Below are 22,797 nucleotides of genomic sequence, written 5' to 3'. Positions count from 1 at the left end.
ATCAGTTAGATATCAGTGTATATAAATGAATACATAGGTTAAGTACACTTATTTATCATAATTAGCGTATATATATATTATTGTATGTTAACGTAGACTTGTTAAACACAGAAAATCAAGCTGTGATGTGATGTAAGATCAATTCACCCATTTGCGACCCCAAGCTGAAGAATGACAGATATTTGGCTGATAGTGACAAGACGTGCGAGAAGACACCCTGCTATACGTGTGGCGTGCTTCTAGCTCCTAACATACTGTCTATGTGACGTTCTGTAACAGAGCTGTAAATATGTCACCATTTACACAGATTGCAGACTGATAGATTGAGAAAAAGATCTACTATATTGATCACACACACACACACACACACTCACACACACACACACAGCAATGTGTACGCAAATATTCCCTGTACCTTCTTTCCTATCAAGACTCCATAGCACCAGTCTGAGCGGCAGAGAAATACAATTTTACACTTAATAAATTAATCTTTCACTTTATCAGCCGTCGCACTTAAGGATTCAATTATCTCTGTGCTCATCCTCCCATAGCTTGGAATGCGATTACACTGTTTTTGTCAGGCAGCCTTACGAAAATAATAATCATCTCTCCTTCTGCACATTTTTTATTTATTTATTTATTTTTTTTATTTTTTTTTTGCTGGATTATTTGAGCAGATTAATATTTTAATCAGGGTAAGTACAAACTGAATATTCTTTCGAAGTGCCTCCAGGATTATTAAAATAGAGTTAAAGGTCGGAAAGTGATAATAAATAAGAGCGCTGAGGTTGAAAGGCAGAGTAGTGCTGAACTGTAACTTAGTTAATCTACAGTATAGGGCAAAACATGGAAGGTTTTCTAGAGCTGTTACATGTGGCGGATGAAACGACGCAATTAAGGAATACTTTGAATAAAAATGTAATAAAAATGTATAAAATATTTAATTTACCAAGACATGATTTCAGCACTGGAGCTATAGGGGGTTGATAGTAAGAGAAGTAAGAGACATTACCTTTAAAGCAACTAGTTTAGCATTCATATTTACTGTCTGCTTTTCCAAACTATACTATTGAACCATGCTCATAAATAACACAAACCACAGGATGATGTTAAGCTGTAACTTAATTACAGTTCTGTAACTCAAGGTGAAAAGAAGGCACAATTTATGGAGCTGTTACACTGGCTGAAATAAATGACATGTTGATTTGTCTTACATTTACAAAGTGCTCATGTGTGTGTGTGTGTGTGTGTGAGGGTGTGAGAGTGAAGATGAGGGTGTAACACACTAATCGCCCGTCATTACCGAGTTATGCCATCCTCGCTATTTTTCCTGAGGGATCAGAAACTGGAATGACACCTGTGTAAGGTTAACTCACGTCTACTCTGCCGTGACAAGTAAAGAAATACTGCTGGATTATTGTTTATCCATTCTGACAGGCAGCTAACTGGCCAGATTTTTCTATTGCACACACATATACAAAGCACCCTGAGCTCATACCTCATTCGCAAGTTGTAATCATCTGCCTACTGACAATTTAATTAGAGAAGTGTCCAGCCAGCACTCTGTGCTTGAAATTAAACTAACTCATGACTCACACACACACACACACACACGACTAATAATTATCTAGGCTAAACAACATGAAGGAAAATCATTTACGCGACATAATGATCTGTGTGAGTGTGTGTGCGTGTGTGAGAGAGAGAGAGGGAGAGAGAGAGAGAGAAAGAGAGAGAGAGAAGGGGGTCCCACATCCTTATCACCCTAAACGTTATCTCTCCAAATTGTACAATTGCAGTGTCTCTGCTTGTCTGCATGATTGTGTGTGTGTGTGTGTGTGTGTGTTCATGTAGCTGGATTACCATACCTGAGTGTGATACAGAATGGTTCAGATAAGAGTTATTGATCACAGGAGCTGATTGGCAGCATCTATGCAGAGATTTGCCTTTGGGGATTTCTCTCTACTGTGTTCTGATAGAGCCAGATTTGGGAACTGTGTAAAATAAAATAAAAATATATTAAATCACATTTTCATGTGAGAATTTGACTCTCATGTCTATTTGCAAGTTCATGCTAATTATGAATATAAATATTTATTTATTTATTTATTTATTTATTCATTCCTGAGTAAGATGCAACAGGTAGCGTTGTCCATGCTGCCTGGTTTGATACTGAGGTTACTCAGGTTAATGTCTGTGTGGAGTATCTCATGTACTCACAGTGTCTGTGTGGGTCCCTGTGATGGACTGGGTACACTTGTGCATGCCCAGTATTCCTACTGTAACATCAAGGAAAAACATATAAATAAATTTCGGCGATCTGTTTCACTTCAACGTCAACAAGCTAGACTTCATATTAAAACTAGAAGGAATTTCCTGCTTACATAATTGCACTTTTTGTCCATACAGTAGACAGTTATAGAAAGGAAATGATTTATAATCACACTTTGGTGTCACTCAAATGAAGAAAGCTTCCCTTTCGAGTCTGGTTCCTCTCAAGGTTTCTTCCACATATCGTTTCAGGAAGTTTTTTCCACACCGCCATCACCTCTGGCTTACTCATTAGGGATAATTTTACCATTTTATATAATTCTGTGAAGCTGCTTTGTGTATGTAATGTCACTATACAAATAAAATGGAACTGAATTGATTTCAATTGTCAGAAATGGCTAACATTAATTTAACATACAGGCGTTAGTATTATTGTATGAGAATAGCCTCTTAAACATGTTTAACATTACACTTTCTAGCCTTAGATACTGAAATAAGGTTTAGCCACCTCCTAGTTAACATGTCTGAGTAAATCTGAGTGGATCTCTGATCGTTTTTTTATCTCTTCATAGCTGGACCAAAAGCCTTAGGCTTTTAATTAAACACTTACTGACATATCTGGGAAGTAACGGTGGAAAAAATGAATTTCCATTTAGTGAAACAATTTTATGTAGGAGGGGAAAAGTGACTATTTATTAATCTTCTGGTTTCTTGATTTGACGCATAATTTCCCTTTTTGATTTGATGCAAATGGTTTCTGTGTTGATTTCGCAATTGAATTTTGGAATATTTTACCTCTGGGTTTTGCTTAATGAAGCTCCTTTGGCTCTTTTTTTAAACTTGTACACATCTGTCTTTCTGTCCAAGTTTAATGGTTATATTTGCATATGTTTAGTTTAAACATGAAAGAATGGGAGCTATTATTATTTTTAATAATATTAGTATTATTATTAGTAGTAGTAGTAGTGGTAGTAGACTATTACATTGATCAGGAAAGCATCTCATGAATATTGCAGTAGAGGGATTCAAATTGAACCAGTTTAGGTTGTCAGGATTATTTAAGATGGTTTTCATTTGGAAATAAAAAATAAAAAAAATCAAGTAAATTGTAGCTGAATAGCTGAATTTGCCTACTGGCCAACAGATGCCTGCAAAAGAAAAGGAGAATCTTGACTTCTTCTGTCAATGTGAATGTGAGCAATGTGGGTGTGTGTATGCACAGGATTAAGGACTTTCTGTATCTCAGAAGTGATAGCGGTGGGTAGAAAGGATTTCTCTCTGACAAGCTCAATGCATCAGCGCATACACACACAGTTTAATCTTCCACCCTACAAGCACACTCGCCAAACCGCTGCATCACACGGAGAGATCCCTGATTCTAGTGCATCTGATTTTCCTGATTCCTGACTTTTAATCTGTTTAAAAAAGTTTCAGCGCTGAGAAAGTGCAGTGTGTGGTCAAAAAATATATATATATATAATACCACGGATTTCCTTGTGGCTTCATCTATCTGCTCATGCTTAGTACAGTAATAACAGTTGTTAATGGAATAACGCATACTGAGATATCAATATCTTCAACATAGAAGATTATGAAGAATCTCAGGAAAGGATTTTATATCATAACATTCCCAGGTATGTGCCAAAATGTCTGAATATTAGTTGTGATTAATAAACTAAGCTATTTGAAAAGTTTCCAAATAAGTGACAGATTTTAAGACGTATATTTTTGTTGTAAATATAATTCCTCAAAAGTAATACCTGTATTGGGTTATGTTAGTTTGATTACAGACGATGAATCAATCAAATGAATCAATGGAACGATCCTCTGTGCTAAAACAGACAGCGATAAAATAAACTCTGGAGGAACGAGATTTCTTTAAACCTGGATGTTTCTGTCACGTGATGGCACGTGATCAATCTCCATTCACAAGCAGATGAAGAGGCACTGGGGAAAAGAAAAGGCATTGACTCAATTTTTACTTCAGTATTTTATTATTTCAGCTTTGGAGCGAAGGTTCTAGCAGCAATTACAATAAAAAAAATCATAGAGAGGCAAGGAAGTGTTTATTATATTGGGGAGAGTCAAGTGTATGTGTGTTATGGGTCAAGTGTGATAAAATGCTGTATGATGAGAGAAATAAAATCACATGATATTATATTATATTAGAAGTAATGAACTTCAGGGTGACATCACATTGCTGTGTCAATGATTATTTTCTTATAACAGCACACCCTTTAATGTTCACGTTAATATCTGGTCTGTTTAGCTTTACAATGATAGAGGATTGATCTATACACCAATCCACAAGATCCAACACACTAGTTAGTTGTTATAAGGATAAACTCGGCAGGACTGGAGCTAGGCTTGGCTTAGAGTGCCTTACGAATCCTGAACAGAATAAAAATGTCTCCAAGTTTCTCTGATTTTACAGACACACAGAGATTCGCAGCTGTTTACATATTAATCCTGCATCCGAGGTTGGGATTAGAATATTCCTGAATGTGCTGTAATCTCATCCTTCTGTAGATCCATCGTTCTGACTGACACATTGTCAAGAAATGATTCAGGAAGCACAAAGTCATCATCTTTTGTGGAAAACACATAGGGCACGACACACACACACACACACAAGCAAACACACACACATGCACAGAGAGAGGCCCGGTTATCGGAGAGCAGCGAGTGTATCGCGTGGGTGCGCGGGATAGGGCTGTGCCTGTGGAGGAGCAGATAGCAGTGCCAAGACGCCCTGTCTGCGATTAAATTAATAAATAAATAAAATCATTTTTTACCCCATTTTTCCCCTCTCAAATTTAATAAAGCGCCTTATACGGCAGGTAGCAGGTGAATCTGGCACCCACACTGACAGGAATTTTAAGCATGTCAGGGCGACAGAGAGATATAGAGAGGATAATAGAATAAACATTACGCTCTTTTCGCGGGATGCGTAACACGTGCGGATTCATTTGCCCCGTTGGATTGTGGGACGTGAGCAATGTCAGCCCTGTGTTTAGTGACAACCTCTATTCTCCACAGCAAAAGAGCTTAATAAGACCTCATTACGAGCCTCTGACAGGAGAGTGTGTGAGAGATGTTTGTACAATGTGTGTGCACAAAGGCAGGGTGAATGGATCGGTGTGAGAGTCTGAGAGAAGCGAAAGATCCAAGGGAGTCAGCAACGGCTGGCACGCGCTGCTACTCTCGTCTCTGTCAAACCCACAGGATTAGCCGCTGTTCTCTCTGCCCGTCCTCCTGCCTTCTTTTTTTTTTTTTTTTTTTGTCGTGTCTCTCGCTTTCTATCTGTTTGAAAAAAAGAACGATTGCATTTCAACAGAATGGGCGCCATGTGTGTTTTTCACTCACAAAATAAACATTCCCTTTCTTCACCCTACTCTGGGAAAGAGAGGAGAAGAAAAAAAATTCTTGTTTCATTCCAGTGTCGGCTGCCAGCGATCCAAGATGGCCGTCACTCAGATGGGGTCAGAGGCAGATGAACCAAAATGGAGCTGGATTTTTCCCCTGGCAAAGATGGAAAGAGAGAGAGAGAGAGAGAGAGAGAGAGAGAGAAAGAGAGAGAGTGAGAGAGAGAGAGAGAGATGTCCATTCCAATGCAACAGATGCAAACAGAAGCACGTTTGGCATGGAAGGATGGGCAGTGTGGCGAGGCTGGCATGGCCACAAAGAGCTGCCCCTTCTCTCCAAAACACGGCTGAGCGGACCCCTCTCCATGGCAGAATACACACACACATGTGCTGGCAGCTGCTTTATGCGTCTGGCTGGGAGTGCGGTGCATTATACCTCGGCTAAGACACCATAAAAGACGGCCATGTGTGCACGTTTGTGTGTGTGTGTGCTTTTTGTCTCGTATATATTTGTCTCAAAAATCCCTTCTAGTGCAATCTAAAGTAAATAAATAAACAGCCTTCTTCCAGAAGCAGCAGCATCGCTGCAGACTGTCCAAACTGTTGAGTGGGACATGATGCAGAGATGAGGAATGTGACAGAGACAGATGAAGGGGACAAGAGACGGATTAAAGTGCCAAAACTGAAAGTGCTCCTCACCCGGCTGGCACCCGACACTTCCTGTAGAGAGCAGAAAAAAAGTGTCTGTGTACCACAGTGTACGAGTGTATGGAATGTGTGTGTGTGTGTGTTACATTTTAGCTTTTATTTACTATATCAGATTTCAGTGGATCAGAAGTTTACATGCACTTTGGTAGCATTCAGTGCCTTGTAATTGTTTTGAACGTGAGTCAAACGCTTGGACTAGCTTTCACAATCTTCTCACAAAACGTTGCTGGAATTTTTTTGCCCATTCCTCCTGACACAGCTCATGTAACTCAGTCAGGTCTTTGGTTTTTTTCCGTCTTCTGTTTTTTTTTTGTTTTTTTTTTTCTGAATTTCCATCCACAAATTTTCTGATTTTACATCAGGCCTTGTGATGTCCACTCCTGATCATTTTGCTCTGTTGTCTTGATGTCATTCATTTTTTGCTATTTTGAAGGCTGAGGATGATGGTTCTGCTTGAAGATAGAGCTAGGGTCAGGGATAAGTTTTTCTTAACTATGTTAAATAAATCCTGATGAGTGAAATAAATCACGCACGGTGATATACACCGATCAGGCATAACATTATGATCACTGACAGGTGAAGTGAATATCACTGATTATCTCCTCATCATGGCACCTGTTAGTGGGTGGGATGTATTAGAGGCAGCAAGTGAACATTTTGTCCTGAAAGTTGATGTGTTAGATGCAGGAAAAATGGACAAGTGTAAGGATTTGAGCGAGTTTAACAAGGACTAAATTGTGATGGCTAGACGACTGGATCAGAGCATCTCCAAAACTGCAGCTCTTGTGGGGTGTTCCCGGTCTGCAGTGGTCAGTATCTATCAAAAGTGGTCCAAGGAAGGAACAGTGGTGAACCTGTGACAGGGTCATGGGCGGTCAAGGCTCACTGATACACGTGGGGAATGAAGGCTGGCCCGTGTGATCCGTTCCAACAGAAGAGCTACTGTTGCTTAAAGTGCTGAAGAAGTTAATGCTGGTTCTGGTAGAAAGGTGTCAGAATACACAGTGCATGACGGGTCAGGGATGTTTTGGCAGCAAAAGGGGGACCAGCACAATATTAGGCAGGTGGTCATAATGTTATGCCTGGTCAATGTATTATAAATAAATGTGTCAATGATTATTTTCTTATAACAGCACATCCTGGTATCTAATGTTCTAGCTAATATCCAGTCTTCTGTTTAGCTTGACCTGTGTTATGATGATACAGGATGGATCCATCTATCTATCCTGATGGAGTTTTCTTAACTATGTCAAATAAATTCTTGTTGTACACAAACTATCTTCCAGTGTGCCAGTCCCTTTTCCAGTGAAACATAATGCCACCACTCCCATGCTTCACAGTTGGGATTGTGTTCATAGGATTAAGTCTTTTTTCTCTGTACATCACACTGAACACTGTAGCCAAACTGGTCTGTAACTTCCTGATTCTCTGGAAACTTTGCATATTACACTGAATTTTTACTGATTTACGCTGGAGTTACTTCCTGGATTTTACTTATATACAGAGAGAGAAATAATTGAAAGCTAGTATATATAATATTTATAATTATTATTATTCTGTAAGACTAAAACCACTAGTACACATGTCAGGTTTGACCTACTTGCTGTATATGTTACATCATTGATTGTATGATTATGCTTCACATTACAATAATACTATGTGTGTGTGTGTGTGTGTGTGTGTGTGTGTGTCTGCATGTCATTTGAGATTGGAGTCTAGGTGGAGGGAGTGTGGGAGAATGGAAATGCTCTTAGTGTAGGAATGTGAAGGATGTTATATAAACACATTATGGACCATACGCAGCAACACACACACACACAAACTCTCTCTCTCTCTCTCTCTCTCTCTCTCTCTCACACACACACACACACACACAGAGTGCTGGCGCCAGAACACACTGCATTAGTCGACATATTATACAAACCCCTGCAACAGAGACAGGCCTCAGCTGAGTGACTGAACCTGAAGTTGGCCTATGTCACCCTGTTCAGGCTTGCAGTGTGTGTGTGTGTGTACGTGTGTCAGCCAGGAGGAATATTTGAGAACAGTAGCGGGGGATCCCAACGTAGCCAACTGAAATAAACAAATGAGGTATATCACAATGCAAAAGGGATAGACATAACCACAACCACACACACACACACACACAGTCATGTACAACACCTAACCTATTTGAATGCACCCTCACTTGGCATATGTGTGTGTGTGTGTGTTTGCACACCAGAGGTCCTCCCTATGCTTTCTTTTTTTCAAGCTTCAGTCTTAACATACACAAATACAGCAACCGTCAGCAGGTTTAGATACCAAACGGATACACACCGCTGCGCCATTCCAGTGAAAATCATGCGTGTGGTGTGTGCGCCCTTTTTCCACCGAATCTTTCAAGCCAGGGCCATCCGTATTTAATAAAGATCATATTTCTGTGTACCGAACCATACGCTACTCATCAAACTTAAACCTCTCAAAAACAATTTAGCGCTGTGTATATGTCAGCGGATCAGCCAAACAACACACGTAAGGCTTTTCCACTGTCACAACTTTGAATCTCTAACCATTCCCTGCATTTCCACGGCAAAAACAAAGATGGAAAATCAGATCGGTCCCAACTAAACAAGCCAGCTGATCTACAACCAAGGAGCAGGTGGCATCAGAGCTGAAGGGGCGGAGCAACGTCTTTCCTATTTAACATTGGGTAGCGTTTTTTAAACCACATTAGTGTGTTTAAACTCTCAGTTTAGTAAATGGCTCCTAAACCTCTGTATGGAAATGCATTCTAGAAAATTAAAACAAGAGTCAGACGTACCTTTCTTTTCTCTTCATTTTTTTGTATTTTTTTCCACATAATAAGGTCCATGTTCATAATGTGACTTTACTTAAAAGTTAAATACAATCCAATTATTTACCTTCATATTATCTTAAATGGTACACTATGTGTCTCCACATCACATGTTAAAGGTACTAAGGTACTCCAGTAAGAAATTCTGTACCATTCTATTCTGTACCCTATTTAGCAAGAAATTGTGTATGCATCCAGCATTTATTTAGTGCATTTAAACTCTCAGCTTATTAAATGGCTGTATAATAATTCATTATTAGACACTAGCAATTAAAAAAAATGGTGTCCATTGTACCTTTCTTTTTCTTTCAATGGTACATTTTGTGTAATCTAAAAGATAATTATACTCCAATGCTTTACCTGTAAAATGGTATTAAAAGGTACACTGCGTATATCCACATTCCATATTAAGGCTACGAAAATAAAGGTACTATTTTACACCGATCAGGCATAACATTATGACCACTGACAGTTGAAGTGAATAAGACTGATTATCTCCTCATCATGGCACCTTTTAGTGGGTGGGATATATTAGGCAGCAAGTGAACATTTTGTCCTCAAAGTTGATGTGTTAGAAGCAGGAAAAATGGACAAGTGTAAGGATTTGAGAGAGTTTGACGAAGGGCCAAACTGTGATGGCTAGACCACTGGATCAGAGCATCTCCAAAACTGCAGCTCTTGTGGGGTGTTCCCGGTCTGCAGTGGTCAGTATCTATCAAAAGTGGTGTAAGGAAGGAACAGTGGTGAACTGGTGACAGGGTCATGGGTGGCCAAGGCTTACTGAATCATGTGGGGAGCAAAGGCTGGCCCGTGTGATCCGAACCAACAGATTGCTGAAGAAGTTAATGCTGGTTCTTCTGATAGAAAGGGGTCAGAATACACAGTGCATGATGGGTCAGGGCTGTTTTGGCAGCAAAAGGTGGACCAACACAATATTAGACAGGTGGTCATAAAGTTATGCCTGATTGGTGTATACACTGTTTTAGAGGGCATCAGACAACATTAGAAACTTTTCACTGTTGCACAAAACAACATGCTGAATTTAATCCTAAAACAAAAAAGTTTTTTTTTTTTTTTTTTTTTGCAACTTGGCTGTCTGTTACATTCCTACAAATTACTTCTCTGCCTCTTTTGTCCTTCTTTCCAGTATCTTTAATGTTTAATCCAATGTTTATAGAACAATAAACTTTTTAAAACAACATTTCTATGAATTTAGTTTCTTTTATTAATTCTCCCAGAGGCCATAAAAATGGAAATTGCACTGTTTTTGTGTTCAGCATTGTATTTCTTTGTCATGTCACAGTCCAAAGTTGTGATTAATGACTAGTTATGAGACACTCAGTGCTTTACAAACTTCTAATCTTTCATAACTGTTTGTATTTTTACCTAGCCTACTAGGGACAATATATTCATGGAAAAATTGTGTATATCTTCAAAGTAAATAATGCTATCAAATCCATTCCATGTCTCGGAGACACCCCATGTACTTGTTTATAAATATTTAAAATGTGAAGGTGTTATCTTCAACCACTAAACTTCTGTGTAAAGTTATCTAACAGAGGGAAAAATATCTCACACTGAAAGTTAACAGAGTTCTGACTAAAATTATATCGGATTTGCAGCCATAATATAATTCATTTGTTTATTGAAAATGTCTTGTAAGTCCATTCCCATTCTGCTGGCAGAATGAACACCAGTGTACTGGCTTAAGACTGCTGCAATATATACCATTTATCCTGGTTTTTCTTTCCAGCATTTATACAAAACCAATTTAGGTGGATTTAGGTATAGCAGTCATGAATATTAGCGAAGACAAATGGCATTTAAGTTTCTTATGGCTCTCAATTTCCCCAGTCTCAACTCTGCATGAGACAGGCATATTCGTATAACAATATAATAATAACAAAATTTCAATTTCAATGACATGAGGAATTTGCAAAGAATTTACAAAGAGAACTTAAAGCAGTTTGGAAGATATAAAGAAAGAATAAAATCTTAAACATCAAAAAAGCAGTTAATTCTTAAAATGCAAAATGAATTATGTTCCTCTGCTTGAGCAGTGACAAAAAATAATTCAGCATGCCTATTCCCATTGTTCTACAGTGTTGAAATACGGCAACATACAACAATATTTCCCCTGGAAGGGTTGAAGAAAGTGTCTAAAATATATCAAAAATGCTCAGTGGAATAAAATACATTTAGATTTGGCAGACATCCTCAGCCAGAGTCACTCACATTTATCTCATTTATACTAACTAAGCGGTCTAGGGTTAAAATCCGTGCTCAAGGGCTCGGCAGTGGTGGAATTTTAAACTCATGAACTTCTCCTCAGTCCTCCGACATCTTAACCACTGAGATACCACCGCAACCTAAGCAGGTATTTTTGAATAATGAAAAATTCCTAAGAACACAAAGGTTCTAAGAATGATAAAGATACTGTATGTGATATTTAAGGTTGGGATGAGAAACAGAGAGATGAGTCAGGAAGAAAACATCACAGCAGTGATAAAGTAAGATGATAAGGTTTTAGTTTCTCTTCCTCACTGGTTAGAGAGTAGGATGCTCTGTGTCAGAGGTGTCAAATGGTGAGAAGGAAGGAAGAAAGAAAGAAAGAAAGAAAGAAAGAAAGAAAGAAAGAAAGAAAGAAAGAAAGAGACCAATAGTTTAAGATACAAAGAGTATGAGAGAGAGAGAGAGAGAGAGAGAGAGAGAGAGAGAGAGAGAGAGTGAAAAGATTCCCTCTTTAATCTTAATTATTTTAAAATCATTATCTTTAAAAATGTTAAATACTTTTGGTACTATTATTACTTTTAAAAATGGATTATGAAAAAAAAGATGAAAACAAGTAAAAGAAGAAGTATAAGTAAAAATACACAAAAAAATGACAATAGAGTGTTCACCTTGCAAGAGAAAGGGAAGTAAAGCAAGAATAGGCAGCACATTCATTTGTGTGTGTGTGTGTGCGTGTGTGTGTGTGTATGAGTTGGCAGCAGGCACCCAGGCGCTGCCGGAATTCGCTGTGGATTACTTCTGGACTGCGGCTGACCGCGCTGGCACCTACGGTGTTCCCACTGAGAGGATTTCAGAGCCCAGACAGCCGGCCATGCCAGAGGAGAGCCAGAGGGGTGTTTGAAATGCCCCACAGGCTTGATCTGTTCCTCATCGGTATGCTTGCTACTTCACATGCATGCTGAACATCTCATGGGCAAGCCCAGTGCCTGAGGGATATACTCAGTGACGTGCAAATAACCTTATAGGTTTGCTCATGGCAAAGTCTCAGAGTTATGGTCAGTGCCTTTGGGGCATGCTAGATGTCTTACAGATGTGCCATCTGCCACTCTTCTGTCTTCTTGGCATCTTTGTGTCATGTTGGCACGTGTAGTTCCTCAGGAACATGTTCAATACCTTCTTTGTGGGCATATACAGTGACACATGGTCGGGGCAGGGGTTAAGAATCTGGGCTACCAAACAGAAGGGTGTGAGTTTGAATCTCAGTCGTTCCAAGATGCCACTGTTGGATCCTTGAGGAAGGCTATTAACCCTTTCTGCTTCATGTGCAGCATGTTATGGCTGACACTGTACTCTGAATCCAGCCGTACAACTGGTGTGTGTGTGTATGAGAGAGAGAGAGCGAGAGAGATTCATAACTGTTTAAACATGATGTTCCAGTGGAAGATACATGGTTTAGCAAATTACCCATAATCCATACTGTCGCTATTTTTACCAGCTAATTGACTACTGAATTTTCAGATTCATTTTGTTTACTGTCCTATAGCTTTTTTTCTCTATATAGCTCATGATTAAATGCTGCCATCTCATTGTTAGGCCAAATCTGAAATGTCTTCCTATTCACTTTGTTTGTAGTCATGGTGGAAAGTGGAGAAGTGATGTAATTGTGTAACTGTCTATCATCAGGCTTGATGTCTTATCTCTGACCCCTCAGCCACACAATCAAATCTGATCAATACTTTATAGGCCTCAATGTCTCAGAAATGTTCTGATCAGTGTACACACAGTTCCTCACCGTCAGATATACTCAGTGCCTTATGAGCATGTACACAGGCAAAGCCTAGTAGTAATGCTCATTAACTCACTAGCATAGCCAAAGCTTTCTGGGCATGCTCAGTATCTCTCAGGCATGTTCAGTGTTTATTTTCAGCAACTCACTACTGTTATTTTGGAACGTGGAACAATCTGCCACATGGGTTCACTATAAAACAATATAACCCAGTTTGAGTCATTTCTGTAACACACTGTTGGATCAAAACACACACACACACACACTCCGTTCATTTAAACACACACTGCTGGGTTATGTGTAGAATCCAGGATGCTGAGTTGATTCTTATTTTAGATTATTTACAACCTAGATCTATAATTAAATACATTTTAATTTGACACTTACAAACCATAGGATCATGGCTGAAATATTTTACAGCAGAACCTAGATTATTTATTGTGGTTATGTACATGTACATGAACGTGTTTTTTCTCTGTACTGATCTCGATAAAAGGTCCAAGAAGTCATCATTAAAATGTTTAAAATTTTATCACATACACATGCATACACAATGCAGTTAACTGCTTTTCCACTGTCAGTGTCATAGAAATAGAATCAACAAAGAATAAAAATATATGGAGAATAAAATTACAATAAAAATAGAATTCAACTATACAGTGAGGAAAAATGAAAAATATAATATATTTGAATGCAGATCAATAGCTGGACAGAAGGACTATTCTGAATAAAGTGAAGATGTGTGCAGTTTTAGTGTAAACATCCATTTGAAGTAGATTGTATTGTGCAGACCAGTCCAGAAAAGTTTAGAATTTAAGTGCTAGATGAGGGCTGAATGGCCTGCTTGCTGTAGATCGACTGCAGGTCAGGGAGCTTGGTGCAGGTGATGCGCTCAGCTGATCATACCATCCACTGGGGTGTCCTCCTCTCCTACATGTGCTGTTTCCAAACCAGGCTGTCTTGCTTCCTACCAGGATTCTCTCAATCATAATACTTAACCAGTATTTTTACTTATCTGAATAAAATTGTATCTCAATTTGTTTAATCACATGCTTTGAGTTTTCAGCTGCTATGCTTAGAAACAGGGTTATCCTATTTTACTGAATTATATTAATAAAAAAAAAACTCTCTCTCTCTCTCTCTCTCTCTCTCTCTCTCTCACACACACACACACTCTTTCACCTGTGTGGACACACACACATAACTTCACTACTTGTTGCACTGTTTATATTTATGTTTATGTTTATTTCTATTTGCACTACCTCAACCGCTGCTACTGTATTTTTGCACATTATGTGTTGTCAGGTCGCTATATACTGTATATATATGTTACAATCATATATGTTATTAGTTACCTGGTTTTTCTACTGTTTCTCAAGCTGTACATAATTTCATTTTATTTCATTTCATTTCACATTTCATTACACGTTCTTTTTCTTTTTCGGCGCTAAGTGTCCTGTTTTTGTGTTGTCTTTTTGTACTTATTGTTTTTGCACTGTCTTGTCCTTGCTCTGTTTGCACCTAGCTGCACACTTTGGACTTTATGTGGCTAGGACAAGACTTCTGTCCTAGCTCTGTGTTGTTGTTTTTTGTGTTTGAACTTTGTTGTATGTTTATGTAGCACCATAATGTTGTTTCATTTCACTATGTACTGCGTCAGCTATATGTGGTTGAAATGACAATAAAGCTCCTTGAATCTTGAATCTTGAATATGATTTCTAATTTTTATATTTAGAAAGCCACAATGACATTTTCAGTGATATTTAATTCAGATATTAATGACTGCTGTCATACTGTTTGATTTGTTATGATCGCATGGAAAAATGCTCCATAAATTCAAGACAGTGCACAGTATTACTGTTTTTTAAACATCTTTAAGACATTCATACCTAGACAGGATTCCGGAGCTGATGGTAAATGTCTTAAATAATGAAATTAAATGAAGTGAAATCTGAATAATACTTCTACTTCTGTCTGACATTCAACCAAACACATGCTTATTAATTTCATAGTTGTTAGATCGTCCAGTTGAAGAGACAGATGCAAGTGCAGATTTGAAGTGAAAGTAGAAGAAGTGAAAAACAACAAAAACTTAAAACTAAGCAGCAAAAACATGTGCCACGTCCCAAGTGCTAGTAATTAGGATATGTGACATGCTGGGGCTGATGGGAAATGTAGTTCAGTACCTTTTAGGAGCTACCATGACAATACAGAGATCTGTGGTGATTTTTATCATTTACTAACCAACTGTCATTTGTTTATTTATTCATTAAATTTATAGCTACCATTAGCTATGTTTGTCTTCTTAAACTCCTCAGTCTTAGCTATATGGCTAACATCCATCCATTTTCTATACCCACTTTATTTCTAATTAGGGTCACAGGGATCTTCTGGAGCCTATCCCAGCACACATTGGGCAAAAGACAGGGGTTACACAACGGACAGGTCACCAGTCCATCGCAGGGCCACATATAGACAGACAACCACACACGGGCAATTTATAATTACCAATTAACCTAATGTTCATGGACTTTGGAAGGAAACCAGAGTACCCAGAGTAAACCCATGCAGACACGGGGAGAACATGCAACCACCACACAGAAAGGCCCCTGCCTGTTCGAACCCGGGAGCTTCTTGCTGTGAGGCAACAGTGCTAACCACTAAGCCACCATGCTGCCCTTGGCTAACATAACATACCAAACTTAAGTAATACTGTTAAAGCATTATATAACCAACACTCATTGTTTTAAAGTGTCAGTAAACAAGTGATTTGTTTCCTATTCAGACTAATGTTAGCTAGCTAAAGATGTTAGCTAACTTGATGCCTTATTTTAGCTAAGCCTAGGCCGTTTTTTTTTTTTCTGTCATATGTGAGCGATAGAACAGTAAGAGAAAGATTAAGAGAGAAAAATATGGCAGATGCAAGCATTTGGTATTAGAAGTCCTTCAGTAGGGGGCAAAGCAATCAATGCCATGCAGAGAGCATGTCTGAGCTAGAGCTCAGTGTCCAACATTCTGACTTTAGGAGGCTAGGACACACATGGAGTACCAGAACCGTCACACTGTTTGCAGAAAAAAAGCATAAAGAGAACAAAACTGTATAGTCAGTAGGAAGAAAGCTTTGAAAGTAGGTTTGATTTCACTGGGACTATTTCTGATGTTTCCAGAAGTGTGAGGAACGTTAAGAAGATGTGCAGGATTAACCCCATGTATGATTTTGTCTTCTGAAGGACATCGCGAAAATTACTTTACAACTATGGTTATCCTATAATGTTTCATTAAATCACTGCATTACATTCCGTTAAGAATATTCCCATTAAATCATCTGATTCGATTCAATTCAGTTTCATCTGTGTAGTGATTTTAACAATGGACATTTTCACAAAGCAGTTTAACAGGAATAGAAAAATGCAGAATATAAATTATGAAATATATTTATTTTTAATGAGCAAGTCAGAGGCAGTGGTGGTGAGAAATAACTCCCTGAGACGATATGAGGAAGAAACCTTGAGAGGAACTGGATCTAAAAGGAGACGCTATCATTATCTGGGTAACATGTGGCTAAAGACATGTGGCTCACATAGAGAAAAGTCACATGGTGCACTAATAATCATATACCGATCATCAGAAGTATCAATAATCTACCTTAACATAAACCAATTCAGAAGTAAAATGAAATCCATAACAGCTGATATAAACCAGAATTCTTAAATTTTGTGAATGGCATAGTAATAGAATACTTAAAGTATCATCATGTAGGATAAAGCTAGCATTACATATGCCTCGGGTTACAACATGCTAAGCTCGGTCTATACAGCAAACTAAGTGAAGCACTCAAACAAACGCTGTATGACTCGAGAGCTTCTCTTCTAACACACATCATTCCTACTGTGAAAACCTTTCTCAGGTAACTTTTCCAGGGGTTAAGTAATCTCCTTACAAATCCTTTCTCGAATATTTTAAAAAAAATTCAGGATTCAGGATTGTCAGGAACGTCATACTTCCATGACATTTCGTTCTTCGGGTCATGCTTCCAGGAATCTTCTTAAAAAATAGATGCTTGTATTTTTTTGACTTTTTTACGAAACAAATGACCTTCTAATCCTGTTTTACAATCGACTTAGGTAGCAATTAGTAAAACTGCATTTTATCATCAACTTTTCAGACAAGTAAAATAATGTTTTGCGAAGTAGAAGTAACATACGGAAGAGCTAGCTAACGGAAGAGAATTAGCGAGACAAATTGAAAGGTTGGGGGTTGAAGGGGGATCAATAGCCCCTCTAAATTAACTCAAAAAAAGAAATCAATTGTATACGTCAATTTAGTTCAATTTTATTTGTGTTTAACAGTGGACATTGTCACAAAGCAGCATTACAGGACTAGAACATTTCAGAATATAAATGATAAAATTTTAAAATGAACTGAGGGCAAGATGCCTTTATTATCACCACACATACATTACAGCACAGCGGAATTCGTTTCTTCACATATCCCAGCTGAGGAAGTTGGGGTCAGAGCACAGGGGCAGTTATGATACAGCACCTCTGGAGCAGAGAGGGTTAAGGGCCTTGTTTAGTTGCCCAACAGTGGCAGCTTGGCAGTGCTGGGGCTTGAACCTCGATCCTCCGATCAACAACCCAGAGCCTTAACCACTTGACCCACTAAAAAAAAATATTTTTATCCCCATATGAGCAAGTCAGAGCAACATTGGCAAGGAAAGACTTCCTGAAATGATATGAATGAGAAACCTTAAGAGGAACCAGACTCATATCCAGGAGCCTTTTCACTACATCAACGTTGTATCTTAATCCATTGGTGAGATTTAGATAATTATAATAATATTGCAAATAACAGCATGAATGAATAATAATACATATTAGTGGATGATTAGTAACATGTAACACACATCTGCAGATTTTAGATAGCTTTAACGGTTTTCTCTTACAGTATATGCTCCATAACGTTCATGAGGGTTTTCAGTCATCTATGCATTCAAAGCTAAAAAGCACTAAACAGAATTATCCGTCACTTGCTTTTGTATTCCTACTCCATGCCATAAATGGAGTTGGCATTTTGTCTCTAATGCAGACGACATATCTTACTATTTAAAGTTCAATCTGTCATGTCACCTGACGCCTCAGAAGAGCATTGCTTTCACACTTAATGGAGGATTGTTTTTAGAGAACATAAATCATGTTTCCTGGATTCCAACCCAGGTTTGTAAAGGTGTGAAATATTCTTGCATGTAGATGAGTTACAGATGCTGGGTGTTTAAGTGGAATGAAATGTAATCAAGCTACACATCAGCACTGGGAAGACCTTCCAGATTTCAGCGAAAGTGCTTAGTCAGTCAGTTAGTGCTCTTAGCATATCAGTTAGCATATCTCCATGCTGTATATCAGTTAGCATTCTCAAAGTTGAGAAAAATTCCCATCATATATTCTGAGAAAAACAGTAAGAGAGAGAGAGAGAACGAACTCATGTGGCTCACACGCTGTACGTTAAGAGCAAAACCCCGAGCCGGTCGCTTTGATGTGACGTCTTGGCCCGCGGGTCAAGTGAGCGACTGCTTCTTTATCTTAATTGAAAAAATGAAATCATTAACATGACGCTTCAGTTTTTAAACTTTCTCCTTTAATTCAATTTGTTGACTACCGAGAGCGCTGATTATAAAGACGGAGTGGAAAGAAGAAAGGAATGAAATGGACAGAGGCAATGAGGCAAAGGATATAAATTCAGTAAAAAAAAAATTTTTAAAAAGAAGAGAAGAGCCCAGAAAGTTTAGAAGGATGTAATTTTTTGTTAATAATGGTAAATGGAGGAAGGAAAGAGAGACATATTTGGAAATATTTATGCATGCCTGCACAGGACACACACACACACACACTTACAGTAAGAAAGTAAAGTAATCAAATATTCTACAGCTAAAGTAGCTGAAGTCCTTCAGCATGACTGGCACTGATACTCAATGTTTTATTTCTTAATGAGTGAATGTCTCTATTAGCATCTTTTTATTAAAGGACAGAATTCTATCGCTTCTGTCTGAAAGAGTGACCACATTTTTTCGAAATGTGAAGACCGTGTGATTATGTCGTTGTGTGCCTATAGCCAGCTGTACTGCACTGCAAGAAATGAACTGAGAGGCATCAAATCAGACATTTTTTTTTATATTCGACCCAAGTTAATTATTATAAATTACAGCATCGGATCTGGTTCAAAGGTCAAAGCGGACGTAAATGGAGTGAGACGGGGTGAGAGATGGATGGATGAAGGGATGAATGTAGAAGAGTAAAAAGAAAAGGGTAAAAGAGGATGAAGGGGGTGTCCCAACCTCTTATCAGCCCTGACACAGGGTAGGGAAGTGATTATTATCAAATCGAACCCATTGCTGTTTAAACACACAAATGCACACACATATGCACACACACACACACACACACACACACACACACACACACACGCACACACACACACGCACAAACCATTTTTGTCACTCACCCGGGCAAATATATTACCATTTGAAAAGATTCTCTTTAAGAGCTGATTTTTGTAGCTGGATTAAGTGCATTGATGTTACACAGTGTGTGTGTGTGTGTGTGTGCATTCACGGTTAGTAACACAGAAGGTTTGGGGGCATTCTCTCTCTCTCTCTCTCTCACACACACACACACACACACACACATGCAAACACACACATAGGTTCACAAACCGTTTTGGGGGTTTTTGTTGTTTTTTTTTCCATAATGTTGCATTTGAAAATATTCATGCAGAACTCGTACCACCAGAAGTTCACGCTTTGTACCCTCCTCTCTCTCTCTCTCCCTTTCTCTCTCTCTCTCTCCCTTTCTCTCTCTCTCTCTCCCACTCTCACTCTCTTTCTCTCTCTCTCTCTCTCTCTCTCTCTCTCTCCCTCCCTTTCTCTCTCTCTCTCTCTCTCTCTCTCTCCCCCTCTCTCTCTTTCTGCTACCATTGTAAACTTTATCAACTGTTAAGTAAGAAAGTAAGCTTTTAGATTAAATTGACCAAGTGTTTTTCTTTTTCTTTTTTTTTGATGAAAGAAAGTGAAAGATGGGGGCCGGTTTGACCTGTTCACCAGACTTTTTCATCACATACATGATGCGTGAAGTTCACCTTGTCAGAAGAACTCAACCATACACTGCTACAGTGTGTGAACGTCACCCACTGATGCAATGGAATTCATAATACAGCCACACAGACGCTCTCTTCAATTCTCTATCTATCCGCTTCCAGTGTCCTACATCTCCATCTCTATTTATCTATCTTTCTTTGTCTATCTCTATCCTTTCTTTTTCTTTTTTTTCGTTTCTGTTATGCTCATAACAATGTTCTTTTGAAATCCAGTTGAAAAAAAGGCAATAAATCATTCAGGTGCACAGTGTTTTCTACACAACTATAAGAGCTGGCTGATATGCACTGTTAATCATCATGAAGGATCTGCTGAGAAATTATAAACTTTACTTGTTGATTCAAATCTAAACTAATCAGAGGAGGGATTATATTTTAACCGCTCCTCATAAAGTTTCTTCTGTATTTAAGAATAACATTTTTTCATCTTCAGGGTGGCTCTAGGACATTGTTGGTAAAGGTCCATAAAGCCAGTGTAGCATGTGTGGGGGAAAAAATAAAAATAAATTAATAATAATAATAATAATAATAATAATAATAATAATAATAATAATAATAATAATAATAATAATAATAATAGTAAAATAAATACACTGAGATTTAAAATTATCTTTATATTATATTTACCTTTATATATGAAATACAATTTACTATATTATTATACATTATAAATTATTAACTTGCATTAATAATTAAAAGAAATGATTTTTTCTTTCAGTTTTTTTTTATTTTATTTTTAACTTATTTATCATCTAGATAAGAACAATCACTCAGGTTTTCCCCTGACAGCTAAAGCTCAAAGAATGTGGAAAAGCCACTCCCAAGATGACTGTCAGAAAATTATGACAAACAAAATAAAACAAACAAAAAGAGAAACAAAAAGTATTCATATATGACAAAATAAAATAACACAGAATAATTTATATAAATAACATGAGTGAAATGTCAGTTTCAGAGAGCTGTAAGTTTCTTCATGCTCCATGCATGCAGTTCGTCCGTCCTGTTTGGTGAGTCCTGTTAAAACAGAGAAGAGGAAAAGGAACAAGGAAAGAACAGAATAATAATGTAGTCACTTCGGGGCTGTGGCAGCTTAATAACACTTTATTATACGCTTCCTCTGCAGCCCATTACACAGCCAGGTATGGCTCCTCTTTCAGTACCTAGTGCTTTCATCTGAGCTTTGGTCAGTGACACATGTCTAATTACACACACACACACACACACACACACACACACACACATGCAGACATGTACACGAGAGTGAGCGAGAGAGAGACTGAGAGAGAGAGAGATAGAGAGAGAGAGAGAGAGAGAGAGAGAGAGAAAGAAAGAGAGAGAGAGGTCTGGTGACCTGCCTTCACAAGTTATTCTTTATTTTGTATTTGTTCTTGCTTTGTGGCCCAAATATGAGCAGCCACAGCTCTGCATTTGCTGCAACAGATAGCTTTATTTCTTTTACTCATTCATTCATTCATACTTTCATTCATTCATTCATTCATATATACAATAAGACTTTTACTGGTCCGAGTCACACTGTATCCTGAATGTCTACTGGAAAAACTGGACTTGAAGTAGGAATATGGATCCAGGAGTCACATCAGTCCATCAAAGGGCACCAGGCACATACACACTTGCCCATTCACCCATTGTTTTGTGAGGTGTGTCGGAGAATTAATTTGATGTTGAGGAATTATTTTTTACTTTGCATAATGTTAATCAGTAATGGATAGTTTGAGAAGGTCTGTGATAGAGCATATAGGCTAAAATGTCAACATAATAATAACGCGCACGCAAGAAAAGGCTTAGGTAAAACATAAAGTTTATTAAGTATAATCAGTACGACATATCATAGAGAACGCAGCTCAGTCACAACCACTGGTAAACAGCTGGTGAGGAAGTCCAGGACGTGGTGGAGAGCCAAGGCGGATGGTAGTGGAAGGCTGGGGAGGCTGCAGAGTAAGTAGAGGTTTCAAACTGGAGAACATTTCAATATGTTTTGATAGCATTTATGTTGTATTGTTATTGTAAAATAGTAGCACATAGTGGTAGCATAGTAGCACATTGTAGTATGAAGACTTACTAGCTGTAAAATATAAACAAACAGACAATTAGACAAATAAACAGCAGATCAGTGTTCTTAACCAGGCTGTCCTGGTACAAATCAGACCAAAAAGCAATCCAATCCAAAAGAGGACAGAATGTCAGACATGGCATAGATGATCAGGGGAGTAACAAGACAAAACATTTACACAAACACAATGATTGGCAAGACTTCACAATGAAAGAGTGTTCCAGGTGTGTGCATATAATGAGCTCTGGAGACGTGGACCTCTGCTGGTGGGGAGGGGCAATAGCCTGTCCTGGTGTTATACCACCTTACAGCTCCAGTTGTCCAGGATCAATTCTAAACTCAGGTTATTGTCAAAGGTCAGCTTTGTATGTTCTACTGCATA

The sequence above is a fragment of the Hemibagrus wyckioides genome, linkage group LG19 (genome assembly GCF_019097595.1).
Source record: "Hemibagrus wyckioides isolate EC202008001 linkage group LG19, SWU_Hwy_1.0, whole genome shotgun sequence".
In the NCBI taxonomy this organism is placed as follows: domain Eukaryota; kingdom Metazoa; phylum Chordata; class Actinopteri; order Siluriformes; family Bagridae; genus Hemibagrus; species Hemibagrus wyckioides.
This window is presented reverse-complemented; position numbering follows the sequence as displayed.